The 14,040-nt window shown below is 36.3% G+C and overlaps 1 long non-coding RNA gene across 1 annotated transcript; it reads left to right on the top strand.

Annotated features, from left to right (window-relative positions):
- Window positions 1-2,073: 2,073 nt before the first annotated feature.
- Window positions 2,074-2,983, top strand: LOC147537653 (uncharacterized). The gene is made up of 2 exons (XR_015224875.1): window positions 2,074-2,176; window positions 2,673-2,983. It is a non-coding gene; the product is annotated as an uncharacterized LOC147537653 (long non-coding RNA).
- The last annotated feature ends 11,057 nt before the right edge of the window (window positions 2,984-14,040 follow it).

Genomic DNA, 14,040 nt, shown 5'->3' on the forward strand with positions numbered 1-14,040 from the left:
TTTTTTTTGTTTACCGGTGATTGTGAGATCTTAAACTAGATTTTTGATAAAAATTAAATTTAAAATAATTTTTCAAAATATTTTTTTTCCTACGACTACTTTATTTAAAGTACTATTGTATTCATTTATGGTTTCATCTACCGAGTGATAAATTATCTTGCATTTTGTTCATTTTTTTTATAACTTATTATTGCACGAATGCCCCATATTCAAATTTCGCACATGGCCCCATAATTCTCAAGCACGGCCCTGATTATATCTCCTTCAGTTTTGAAGAACAAAAAGGAGAACAATTATACCTCACCAACATATTATATTCATTATATATGCCTTTGTCTAAGTCGATATCTTTGTTTAAATCGATGGCCTCGTTTAAGTCGATGTTTTCGTTTAAGCCGATGTTTTCGTTTAAGTTTAATTCGATATTTTTGTTTAAGTCGATGCCTTCGTTTAAATGAAATGACTCTTCTTTCTTAATGCAGGTTGTCCCATTCTTCATTAATGGTGGTTCCTCATCCATGAGATTTTGAGGCATCATTGAAGGCTTGTAACGGAGACAATAGTGATACTCCCTCCGTCCCATTTTGTTTGTAGTTTTGGGGAATTCAACTTATTAAGGATTGGTGTTTATTGTCGACAAATATAAAGACTTTCTCTAAACTACTCTCATTTAATATAAAGTATTTCATTGTATTAACATTGGTATAAGAGTAAAACCAATTCAGTGGCGAAGCCATAATTTTTTTATGTGGGGGCACATTAGTTTACGGACATTAACAAACCTATTGAATATAAAATTTTTAATTTAAATCATATAAGAATAGAAAAGAAAAATCACATACTTGTCTTCTTTTGATGTCACGACAAAAGAAAAGATGAAAATACGATTTTGTAAGGGAACCTTAATAACGAAATTTATAACTTTTATATCTTTGTTTGTTTCTAATTTGATTAGAATTAGAGTTAGTATATAATGATAGATTAGAAATTTAATTTTAATTAGAATAGAAAACAATTTAGGATTTAAGTAAAATACAAGTGGCTGACTATAAGGAATTATAAAAGATTTCCAACATAGAAAGAAATTAGGCCTAAAAAAAATAACATTAGTGGGTAGGGAAGTAAGTGGGGTTATTGGTAAGTATACCAAGACACGGTGAGATTCAGTGGAAAGTGGTGATTTTTTTATTTATTTTTTTTGTTGAACTAAGTGGTGATTTTTTTTTTTATGGAAGTAAATGTTGGTGGTGGGCCATTCACTTTTTTATTCAAAAAAAAAATAGTAACTGGTCTTTTGGATTGGCCACTACTTACTTGGTATAAATTAATAGGCACCCCTTGTTGTATTACTACTACAAGAGGGACTCACATTTGGGTCGTATTTCATCATTTTAATGATTAAATAAATGTTATAAAAGGAAAGTGACCAAACATTTTGGGACATCTATAAGGAATAACAAACTAACAAAATGGGACCGAGAGAGTATTAAACTTATATATTTTGCAAGTTTGTAAATCTTAATGGTGATGTTGATAGTAGTAAGCGATAATAGGGTTGATGTATTTATGTGAGACAAAACTACAAGTGGATAGAATATTATATTTATCTTTAATTTCTATTCAAGTCTTTATATCTTAGCACTATTTATTAAATGATCCTTATGACACGCTTCTTGAACTAATTTGGTAAAAGAAAAGCAAATACATAACTGACTTTTCTAACGCACTGCCTATACAAGATATCACTCTTCCTATACCAAATACATAAATTGGCCACTTTCAACCAAAAGATATTGGTAGATATTTTCAATTACAAAAATCAAACATTTATTTGTTATAAATAGAACGGATTTAAGACTTACCATATACCTAAAGGCACAAAATCTCAAAGATCATTTCAAAACTTATCAGTATCCAGATTCCTCTTCTCTGATTTTGAGGATCCAAATAATAATTTAAGATCTAACACTAACATTTAATAATTAAAACATATTTAAGACACAATCTTGATTTTGTGAGCATCCCTCACTATTAAGCTCTATAAATAGAATCAAACTCCAAATCCTTGAACTCATTATTCACTTTATAATTCCAAACTTGTCAGTTGTAGTTGAAGTGGTAAAGATGACAAAGTTTTCTTTCACAATCCTTTTCTTGGTTGTCGTTATTTTCTCTGGTTCGTTCTCTTGTTCTTTTCTGTAGATTTAAATAAAGAGTTATTTCTTTTTTGACCCTCTACTCTGTAATAGCTTCGTTTCTGGTCTCCGTCTTTGCATAATTCTTCCCTCAAAATTGAACTTTTCTAACAAGGTGTAGCAACTTTTGTTTATTGTAACAATTAACCAATGTAGTTTGTTAGAATAATCACAAAGAAAAGTCTCTTTTAAGTAACAAAACCTCTTAAATGGATAGTCATAGTATTGTTTTACACAAGGATGAAAATTGTCCCCTTGAAACTCAATTGCTTTTTCTCTTCTAACTAGTACTCTACTACTTCAACATTCCAGCCAACATTTACAAACACAAGGTTCTAGTTATAGAACCTTTAGACCAAGAGGCGGTAGATCCCGTTCGAACTTGATGTGACGATTAACGATTTGCACAGTATTGGATAAAATTATTTTCCCAATCATAACATTCTTATTTAATTTATTTTACTTTAATTTTTGCAGTAGAAAGTATGGTGGATGTGGGAGCACAAACTCCAGAAAATTGCCAACAAATTATTGGGGAGTCAGGGAAGAAATGTGATCCACAAACTTGTAAGAATGCGTGTCGTTCTCAACATTCTGATGGGAGAGGAAAATGCGTCCGGACTATTCCCCCTAGTGGCAAGACTTACTGTTATTGCTTATGGGGTGATTGTGTTAATAATTGAGGAGACTTTTTTACTATTACAAATAAATGGACAAAACTATGTATTCCGATTTATCAATTTAGGGAGTTTACTATACATAAATAAATTGAAATTTATTATGATAAATAAGAGGATTCATCTGTATTACTTCATACCATTTGTGTTTTTCGTCAGATTTTTGAGTATGTACTTGCACTTATCAATATTTAGAGATCACATATAATAATCTATCAGAACGTGGCTTTAGCCGAAATGGCTGATGATTTATTTAGGCAAAAAATTACTTTGATTTTGAAAAGAAAAGCAATCTATTTTTATAGGAAATATAAAGATAAATTCAATGAGCTCAAGTGAAGTATGGGTGAAGTACGAGCTCTTATACGGTGGGGTCAAATATGAGTTAATAGTTTGGACTAAAAGTCCAAAAGGCTAGTAAGCTACTGCCACCCTATTTTGCCTTCCCATCCTCCTTGGTCTTATGGAAAAAAAGTTGCAACTTAACATTAATGATGGAGAAAAAATGGGGCAAGCATTTATTGTTGGTTGATCTTACCGGTGGTGAATGAAGGCTATAAATAGCCATACTCATTCACAAGTTCTGCATCCAATCTCATTCTGAAGTTCTCTGTAAGTGAGAGGTAAAAGAAAGAGTGTGAGATCAGAGAGTTGTATAAGTGTGTGAGGGTGAAAGTTGTAGTGAGAATCGTAACCGGGGAGTATACTAGACTTTGTGTACGGTAACTTGGATAAGTTGTAACTTCATATTCATAGTGGATTTGCTTGGTGCGGCTGAAAGAGGACGTAGGACTTGCTCTGAACCTCTATAAATCTTGTGTGTCATTATTCTTTATGTGCTTCGTGGTTATGTTTGATTTATTCACCATTTCATCCAAGATCCTGGTTTTCCGCATTAGAGAAAAACTCTAAGTAGACTGATCACCTATAAGGAGTGGTTATTTTTCTCCACAACTGGTATCAGAGCTTCCGGGTTAGGAATTGCTGAATTTTCTGTTATCGGTGGACGGAGTTACTATTCACGTGAATAGTATTTTTGACGTGAATAGTGTTTTCTGGCGTGAATAGTGTTTCGTTGTGAATAGTGTTTTCTGTCGCGAATAGTGTTTATATCGGTGTTGGAGCTATGGATGATAAATCAGATAACGTTGCAAGGGTTCGGGTTTTTAATGGTAAAAATTTCTCATATTGGAAATCACAGATGGAGGATTATTTATATGAGAGAGATCTTCATGCTCCATTACATGGAGTGGGTAAGAAGGGTAAACTCGATGATGAAGGGGCTATTCTTGACCGCAAGTGTGTTGGTGTGATCCGTAGGTGTCTTACAGAGGAAGTTTACAACAATATCGAAGAAATATCTACAACAAAAGACTTAATGGACACTTTGGAGAGACTCTATCAGAAGTCGTCAACCTCAGGTAAAATTATGTTGTGTGAACAATTATTTAATTTAAAAATGAATGAAGGCGAGACAGTATCTGCTCACCTTGGAAAGTTTAAATCAATTATCTCCCAACTTTCTAAGGTTGACATTACATTTTCGGATGAGGTTAAAGCATTAAGGTTGTTATCATCATTACGGTCGAGTTGGGATACAGCTGTGACGTTTGTAAGCAACTCGACGGGTAGTGAGAAATTAATGCTAGAAAATGTAACAGCTATGATACTCGGTGAAGAGGAGACTAGAACGAGGCTACACCGCTTCTAGCTCTTCTTCAGGATCCGTCTTAAGCATGCAATATGAAAGAGGCAGGAATTTGAATAAAATTCAGATAAATCTAAAGGTAAATTTAGAGGCAAATCTAGGGGAGATAAAAATCTAGACCTAGAGGTGTGTGTTGGACGTGCAATAAAGAAGGGCACATGAAGAAAGACTGTCCAGAAAGGAAGGGTGCTAACAATACGGGAAACAGGGGTGATCAAGAGGTCCATGTAGTTGCAGCTGCAGAGGACGATGCAGTCTTCATTGTTAATGACAACAATGTGATTACCGAGAGTTTCCTATTACTCTCCTAGGACGGTATGAATGAGTCTTGGATAGTAGACTCAGGAGCTTCTTTCCATGCTACAGAAAATAAGGGGATCATGACCTCTTACAAGGAAGGGAACTTTGGCCAAGTCTTCCTTGGTGATGGTGAAGCATGTGATATCTTCGGTGCAGGTGATGTGAACGTGAAAGTCAACGGTTCGACATGGAAGCTAAAAGATGTGCGGCATGTTCCAAATTTGACGAGGAACTTGGTTTCTGTGGGTCAAGTTTGTGACGACGACTATGAGGTTCACTTTTCTAAGAAAAATTGGAAAGTGACCAAAGGAGCTATGGTATTAGCTCGAGGACTTCGAAATGGTACTCTCTACCGAGCTTCAGAAAGACCTACTCTTGCAGTGGCTAGTATGGTTGAAGATGTTAGATTATGGCACAAAAGGTTGGGACATATGAGTGAGAAGAACATGAAGATTCTGCATTTGGCAAGTCATTTGCCGGAGGTAAAATCTGTAGAAATGGGCTTTTGTGAAGAATGTTTTCTAGGAAAGCAAAAGCAGGTGAGTTTCAACAGAGGTGGCAGAAGCTTGAGAAAAGAAAAGTTGGACCTGGTTCATACAGATGTACGGGGACCAGCAAATGTTCCTTCTCATGGTGGTTCTCAATACTTTGTTACCTTCATCGATGACCACTCGAGAAAGGTATGGATTTATTTTCTGAAACATAAATCTGACGTGTTTGATGCATTTCAGAAACGGAAGGCATTGGTTGAAATAGAAACTGGTCTGAAGCTAAAATGTATAAGGTCAGATAATGGTGGTGAGTATGACAAGAAGGAATTCTTACAGCTCTGTGCTACTAATGGGATACGTATGGAGAGGACGCTCCTAGGGACACCACATTAGAATGGAGTAGCTGAGGGTATGAAATTGACTCTAAATGCACGAGCAAGGTGCATGAGACTGCAATGCGGGTTGCCTGAAGCTTTTTGGGCACAAGCTTTAGAAACGGCTGCTTACTTAATCAATTTGACACCCAACAGTCCATTAGATATGAGGATTCCAGAAGAGGTTTGGACCGGCATGAAGGTAAACCTCTCTCATCTGAAAGTTTTCGGATGTGTTTCTTATGTTCATCTTAATCCTACAGAAAGGAAAAAGATAGGGCCACTGGCAAAGAAGTTCATTTTCATTGGTTATGGAGGTGATGCATTTGGAAATAAATTGTGGGACTATGAAAGTCACAAGGCAATCCGGAGCAGGGATGTAACCTTCAATGAAGATGTATTATACAAGGACAAGGATGCAACACAAGTCATAGGTGAAAGATCAATTACTCAAGTCGACAAAGAAAAATATGTTGACATGGGAGATACTACAGGGATGACTAGTAGAGTGGTGGAAGAAGCAGAGACTCCAGGTGATGAGGAATCTCAGATGCAACAGGGAGACACTCCACAAGCAGTGGGAGTTTCTCCTCCAGCTCCACTGGACCAGTCAGGTGTTCAGACCGAGACATCTACGGTGTTCGTCCCAAGGAGATCATCACGTGTACAGAAGCCGAATCCAAAATATGCTAATGTGATGGATCATTTGTTACTGACAGATGATGGTGAGCCAGAACATTTTGATGAAGCACTACAGGACAAGCACTTAAGCAAGTGGGAGTTTGCCATGAAAGACGAGATGGGTTCACTTGTGCAGAACGACTCATGGGTGTTGGCAAAATTACCAAGCGGTAAGAAGGCATTGGAGAACAAGTGGGTTTATCTGAGAAAGTCTGAAGCAAATGGTGATATTCGCTACAAAGCGAGATTAGTAGTCAAGGGGTTTCAGCAGAAACCAGGTATCGACTATAATGAAATATTCTCCCCAGTTGTGAAGATGACAACAATCAGAGTAGTCCTCGGGTTAGTGGCTTCAGAAAATCTCTTCCTTGAACAGCTAGATGTAAAGACAACATTTATTCATGGAGACCTTGATGAAGAAATTTACATGAAGGAGCCAGCTGAATTCGTTGAAGAAGGAAAGGAGGAGATGGTATGCAAGCTTCAAATGAGCTTGTATGGTTTAAAACAGGTCCCGAGGCAATGGTACAAGAAGTTCGATAACTTTATGCTCAAGATTAACTACTCAAGATGTAACGCAGATCATTGTTGCTATATTAGAAGGTTTGATTCTGGTTACATCATTTTGTTACTGTATGTTGATGATATGTTAGTGGCTGGAACATCTCTACAGGAAATTCCTGTCTCTTTCATATTGCATGCTTAAGACGGAACCTGAAGAAGAGCTAGAAGCGGTGTAGCCTCGTTCTAGTCTCCTCTCCTCTTCACCGAGTATCATAGCCGTTACATTTTCTAGCATTAATTTCTCTCTACCCGCTGAGTTTCTTATAGATGTCACAGCTGTATCCCAACTCGACGGTGATGATGATAACAACCTTAATGCTTTAACCTCATCCGAAAATGTAATGTCAACCTTAGAAAGTTGGGAGATAATTGATTTAAACTTTCCAAGGTGAGCAGATACTGTCTCGCCTTCAATCATTTTTAAATTAAATAATTGTTCACACAACATAATTTTACCTGAGGCTGACGACTTCTCATAGAGTCTCTCTAAAGTGTCCATTAAGTCCTTTGTTGTAGATATTTCTTCGACATTGTTGTAAACTTCCTCCGTAAGACACCAACGGATCACACCATTACACTTGCGGTCAAGAATAGCCCATTCTTGATCATCGAGTTTACCCTTCTTATCCACTCCATGTAATGGAGCATGAAGATCTCTCTCATATAAATAATCCTCCATCTGTGATTTCCAATATGAGAAATTTTTACCTTTGAAAACCCGAACCGTTGCAACGTTATCTGATTTATCTTCCATAGCTCCAACACCGATATAAACACTATTCACGGCAGAAAACACTATTCACGACGAAACACTATTCACGGCTCCAACACCGATGTAAAGACAACATTTCTTTATGGAGACCTTGATGAAGAAATTTACATGAAGCAGCCAGCTGGATTCGTTGAAGAAGGAAATGAGGAGATGGTATGCAAGCTTCAAAAGAGCTTGTATAGTTTAAAACAGGCCCCGAGGCAATGGTACAAGAAGTTCGATAACTTTATGCTCAGAAACAACTACTCAAGATGTAACGCAGATCATTGTTGCTATATTAGAAGGTTTGATTCTGGTTACATCATTTTGTTACTGTATGTTGATGATATGTTAGTGGCTGGAACATCTCTATAGGAAATCAAGAATTTGAAATGTCAGTTGGCACGTGAATTTGCCATGAAAGATCTTGGTGAAGCTCGACAAATTCTTGGCATGAGAATCAGCAGGGATAAGTCTAAGGGTACACTTATGCTCAGTCAAGCTGAATATATTGAACGGGTTCTGAAGAGGTTCAATATGGAGGGTGCCAAACCGGTTAGCATTCCACTTGGAAGCCATTTCAAGCTGTCCAAGTTGCAGAGTCCTGTGACAGATGTGGAAAAGGAATTTATGGCAAGTGTGCCATATGCATCAGCCATTGGGAGTCTAATGTACGCTATGGTGTGCACAAGACTAGATATTGCCCATGCAGTGGGAGTAGTGAGCAGGTATTCTAGCAATTCTGGTAAACACCACTGGGAAGCGGTGAAGTGGATTCTCAGGTACTTGAGAGGTTCCACAAATGTACCTTTATGCTGTGGACGGGGAAATTTTGTTTTAAGCGGATATGTAGATGCAGACTTCGCTGGTGACCTTGATAAAAGGCGAAGTACGACAGGGTATGTTTATACCTTGGGATCGACTGCAGTGAGTTGGAACTCACGGTTATAGAAGCTGGTAACATTGTCAACCACAGAAGCAGAGTATGTAGCAGTGACAGAAGCAAGCAAGGAGATGATATGGTTGAAAGGTTTATTAGTAGAGTTAGGGCATGAGAAGTAGAATAGTATTTTGTACAGTGATAGTGAAAGTGCTATTCATCTTGCCAAGAACTCAGCCTACCATGCAAGGACAAAGCATATAGATATTCGTTACCATTTCATTCGGTCGCTTCTGGAAGATGGTGAGCTACTACTGGAAAAGATTCCTGGTTCGAAGAATCCAACAACCATGTTAACCAACGGGGTCACAATTGAGAAGCTGAAGCTCTGCAAGGCTTCGGTGAGTCTCTCGGTCTGAGAGAGTCGGATAGCCGCATCAAGAAGGTTGTGTTAGCACCAGTCTAAGTTGAGTCGAAAGTGAATATTCTACAACTCCAGGTCACGGGTTTATTTGACCCAAAGAGGGAGATTGTTATATGGTGGGGTCAAATATGAGTTAATAGTTTGGACTAAAAGTCCAAAAGGCTAGTAAGCTACTGCCACCCTATTTTGCCTTCCCATCCTTCCTGGTCTTAAGGAAGAAAAGTTGCAACTTGACATTAATGATGGAGAAAAAATGGGGCAAGCATTTATTGTTGGTTGATCTTACGGGTGGTGAATGAAGGCTATAAATAACCATACTCATTCACAAGTTCTGCATCCAATCTCATTCTGAAGTTCTCTGTAAGTGAGAGGTAAAAGAAAGAGTGTGATATCAGAGAGTTTATAAGTGTGTGAGGGTGAGAGTTGTAGTGAGAATTGTAACCGGGGAGTACACTAGACTTTGTGTACGGTAACTCGGGTAAGTTGTAACTTCATATTCATAGTAGAGTTGTTTGGTGCGGCTGAAAGAGGACGTAGGACGTGCTCCGAACCTCTATAAATCTTGTGTGTCATTATTCTTTGTTTGCTTCGTGGTTATGTTTGATTTATTCACCATTTCATCCAAGATCCTTGTTTTCCGCATTAGAGAAAAACTCTAAGTAGACTGATCACCTATAAGGAGTGGTTATTTTTCTCAACATGAGCTTGAGCCTAACACCGTTGATTATACAAGATCGATGCACCTTAAAAAATTTACAGTTGTCATCTCATCCATTCACGGAGCAGTTAAAATTAGGTTAACAGTAACCCACACAAACTCACCTATTTGCAAGGCTGCCCTCTCTTCAAAAACAACTCGGAGGAACTCGGAAAGGGACAAAATCAAAATGATCGTCAACTTAAGAACATCTCCAACGTGCCCTCCATAACGCCATCATTTAGCGTTATGGAGGAAGTTGGAGACCCAACAACAATGGAAAACACCATTGATTTCCAGTGTCGTGAACGACTAGCCAAATATGGTTGGTCACTATTTTCAGGGCCGTGCCTGAGAAATTGAGGGCCCAATACCGAAATTTGGTTTGGGCCCTTTGTATTATATAAAAAAATTATACACAAAATAATAAACATGTTCAAAATAATTTGACCATAAAGACATAATTGATTGTTTATTTATCAACTCAAAATGTATTTAAAAGGCATTCGAAAAGAAAAATTAGTTGAAATTTTTTCTCCTAGCATTTTTTGAAGCATAATCATCAATTAACGATTCGTAATCAATCTTGTCTAAGAATCATTTTCAATACTGAACAAAGCTATTAAAAAAATTGTTACTCACAATTTATAAAGAAAATTTAATTAATACAAATTCTAATGGGACTAATTAATTTGATAAAACTTAATCTCCAGGTAAAGATATGATTTGTAGTAAGAAAATTAGAGATGAGAAAGTAGTGTTGTAATGTGTTAAAATAAAAAAGATAGATAGAGAATAAAATATGACCACCAATAGAAAAAGAAAATTTGAAAGAAAAAGTGTAACAAAAGAAAGTAGAAAGAGAAATTTTTTTTAATAAGTTCACGTGAACTGAAAAGGGACAAATAGTTACTTTTGTAGTAAAAACAGGGGCCCACTTGAGTTTACGTCATTGCTTTACCCCAGGTCCCTAGTGCCTTTTTACTTTTGACATTCAAACCTGAGCACCAAAGTGGGCCCACGTGAGTGGGGGGCCCAGTGCGGGCGCCCTGGGCACCGCACGACCCTGACTATTTTGGTGGGATTATGGGCCATGCCGTTTTTCTTTTTTCATTTGAAGGTTTTTTCTTGTTTAGTCCCTTCTAATGTTATTTTCTTTTTCTTTTAATCTTTTTAGTCTTATTTTTTTGTGTTTGGTCAGGTACAAATTTTAATTACTTAACTACGTACATTATAGTAAAACTAAAAATTAAACAACATAAATAAATAGAAACTACTATGTATTCTGATTTATCAATTTAGGAGTTTGCTATACTTAAAGAAATAAATTGAAATTTATTCTGATAAATCAGAGGATTCATCAGTATTTCTTCATACCATTTGTGTTTTTAGTAAGATTTGTGAGTATGTGCTCGCACTAATCAATATTTAGAGAACGCATATAATAAACTATCTAAAGGTGGTCTTAGCCGAAACGGCTGAGAATATATTTAGACAAAATATTACTTTGATTTTGAAAAGAAAAACAATATATGTTTATAGGAAATACAAAGATAAATGCAATGAGCTCAGCTCGTAAGGTGAAGTATGAGCTTGAGCTTAGCACGGTTGGTTATACAAGGTCAATGCTTACAGTTGTCATCTCCTTCATTTATGGCGCAGTTAAAATAAGGTTAACAATAAGCCACACAAACTCATCTATTTACAAGGCTGCCCTCTCTTAAAAAACAACTGGAAGGAATTCGGAGAGAGATAAACTTGGGCATTGAAATTGAGTTGGGTATAATTAGCTACACTTTTTACTTATCTAACTCACCATATGTAACTACAGATCAATGTCTCAACCAAGCTTATTTCTATATTTACTATATGAATATCATCTTCATCCAATGCAGAAAAAGCTTGACCATCTCCATGTGGAAGTTAACCTATTTTTCCTGCAAAGATATCATGACAATTAAGTTCTGACATGGATTGCACAAACTGATTTGCCAAGCACAAAATAATAAATTGTGAATAAATGAAGGTCTTTCGAATTTCAAAATGTTATTGATCATGCTTTTGTTCTCTTCTTCTCAAATTTTAAATGCCTTCTTCACACAGTAGCCTTCACAAAGGTCTTGAGATTGACAACGCTAATATTAATATTTAAAATCATTATAGCAGCAAGCGGAACACATGGACGACAATTTGAAACTTAAACGAATCATTAAGTTAAAGATTGATCGTCAATTGAATTTCATGGTCAATTAAATTTCATCCAAGACCCTTTCTACAACAACCATTTGATTGTCAATTGAATTTCATCTAAGACCCTCTACAACAATCATTTCTACAAAATAAAATAGATAGAGATGTTGATTTTCATAAGACGAAATACGAAGTTCATTAGGCCAGGTACCCGTTTGTTCCATCATTGTTTGTCCTACACTATCTTTTTGAGTGCATATTTACTGCTCTTAAAGTTCATTCGAAAATGTGATAAAAAGATCTATTATGACGACTAATAGATGTTGATGCACCTTGGATAGAGAAATAAAATAAAGAGTTACACAAAAAATAAGTGAAACAATAAAAAAAAATTGTGGCAAGAGATAGTTTAAATATACGACTTGTTATCCATTAAAATAACAAAGCATATTAACACAGTTGAGTATACAATGCACTGCTCATCCCAAAACACTTCTCATCCTCATAAATGCAAGAAAATTATCTTTGTAGTGCCAAAATAATTTCAACACTTCGATCATATAGATTGTACCACAAATCCTTTTAGAAAGAAGATCCTTAAGAATTAGGCAAGGAATTAGACAAATCCTTCTGGAAATGGGATCCTTTAAGAATTTTCAACACTTCGATCATATGTGAAGATTACTGAAAAGTACATATAAAAGTACTTAACTATTGGTTGAAATTATAAAGGTAACTCCACTCCAAACAATGACTTGAACTTAGCTTTCGGATGAACAAACTCCTAAAAGGAAAAACCTATACTTTTCAATCATTGAATAATAGTAACATGAGCCTTCCGAGGGAACATCTCCCATCTAGGGCTTCTAAATCCTTGTATTTGTCTATCTTAGAATCCATCCTTCCCATTTGCGAAATCACACTATATGAGATTAACAACATTAAAAAAAAGATATTAACACGAAATTTTCTCCTGAGTACCAAAAGCTAATCAACATATTCAAAGCAAAGTAAGAAACCTTCACCCAATGTGTAAACCTAAAGGAATCATCACAAAGAATTATGATCGTATTTTTAAAATGAGTAAAGGAAAATCAATATGCAAGTTTCGTAGCAATTTTCTCAATGAGATGTATTAATGAGTAAGATAAGGAACATAGATGATTCACTTGTAGCAGTGTATGATCGAGTCTCTGACTCTGAATTATCAAGAATTGCACTTCAAGGTCTCGGAAAAGAGTATTCTCAATTTGTTTTTACTATTCAGAATAGAGAAGAAGCCTTAAATTTTGCTGAACTCAGAAGTCGACTCACTCATCATGAACATTGGCTCAAGGAACAGGAAACCATGGATAAGCATGAGTCTTATTTTGTAAAGAAGTTTCCACCTAGGGGTATGGGTAGATCATCATCCTTTCAAGGTCAAAGATCAACTACCCAGAATCAAGCTCTTAATTCTGGTTCAAGATTACCACCTAACCAAAATCCTTCCCGAGTCAGAAATAATTTCTTTGATTATACTACTGTTCCTTATGCAATTTGCTACAAATTGGGTCACACAGCTCGACAATGTCGAATGAGATTCAAAGACTTTTCAGGGTCATCATCTTCACAAAAACCTGCTTCAAGAAACTTTGCAAACTTGCATTTACAAGAAATTGAAGAGGATGAAGAAGAAGGGGAGGAATTCCCAGAGCAACAGGAGGTGGAGGAAGAGCAAGCTAACTTCGGAGCATTGATGATCCATTCTAAGACTCCCTCTCTTATTTCATCTGAAGAACTTAACTTGACTTGCCACAGTGACAAAGATGAGAAGTGGATAGCTGACATAAAGGCTACAAGTCATATGACACACACAAATAAGATTCTCCAGCACAGTTCTTCTTATAAAGGTGACAATAGAGTTATGATAGGAAATGGGCATTGACTAGACATTAGTAGTACTGGAAAAACAACTGTGCTAGTTGGTGCATGTAGGGTTATGGAGTCTTATAGTATTCTAAGCGGAATCTCAGACATCTAATGTCTAATACTAGTATTCCCAGGATCTCATGCATAAGCTAATAATGATGAACTAAGTAAACTAGTTGTATAAATACCTTTATCGC

This window comes from Eschscholzia californica, unplaced genomic scaffold, assembly GCF_041429995.1.
Source record: "Eschscholzia californica isolate CP2 unplaced genomic scaffold, dmEscCali1.0.p SCAF_5, whole genome shotgun sequence".
Classification (NCBI taxonomy): Eukaryota; Viridiplantae; Streptophyta; class Magnoliopsida; order Ranunculales; family Papaveraceae; genus Eschscholzia; species Eschscholzia californica.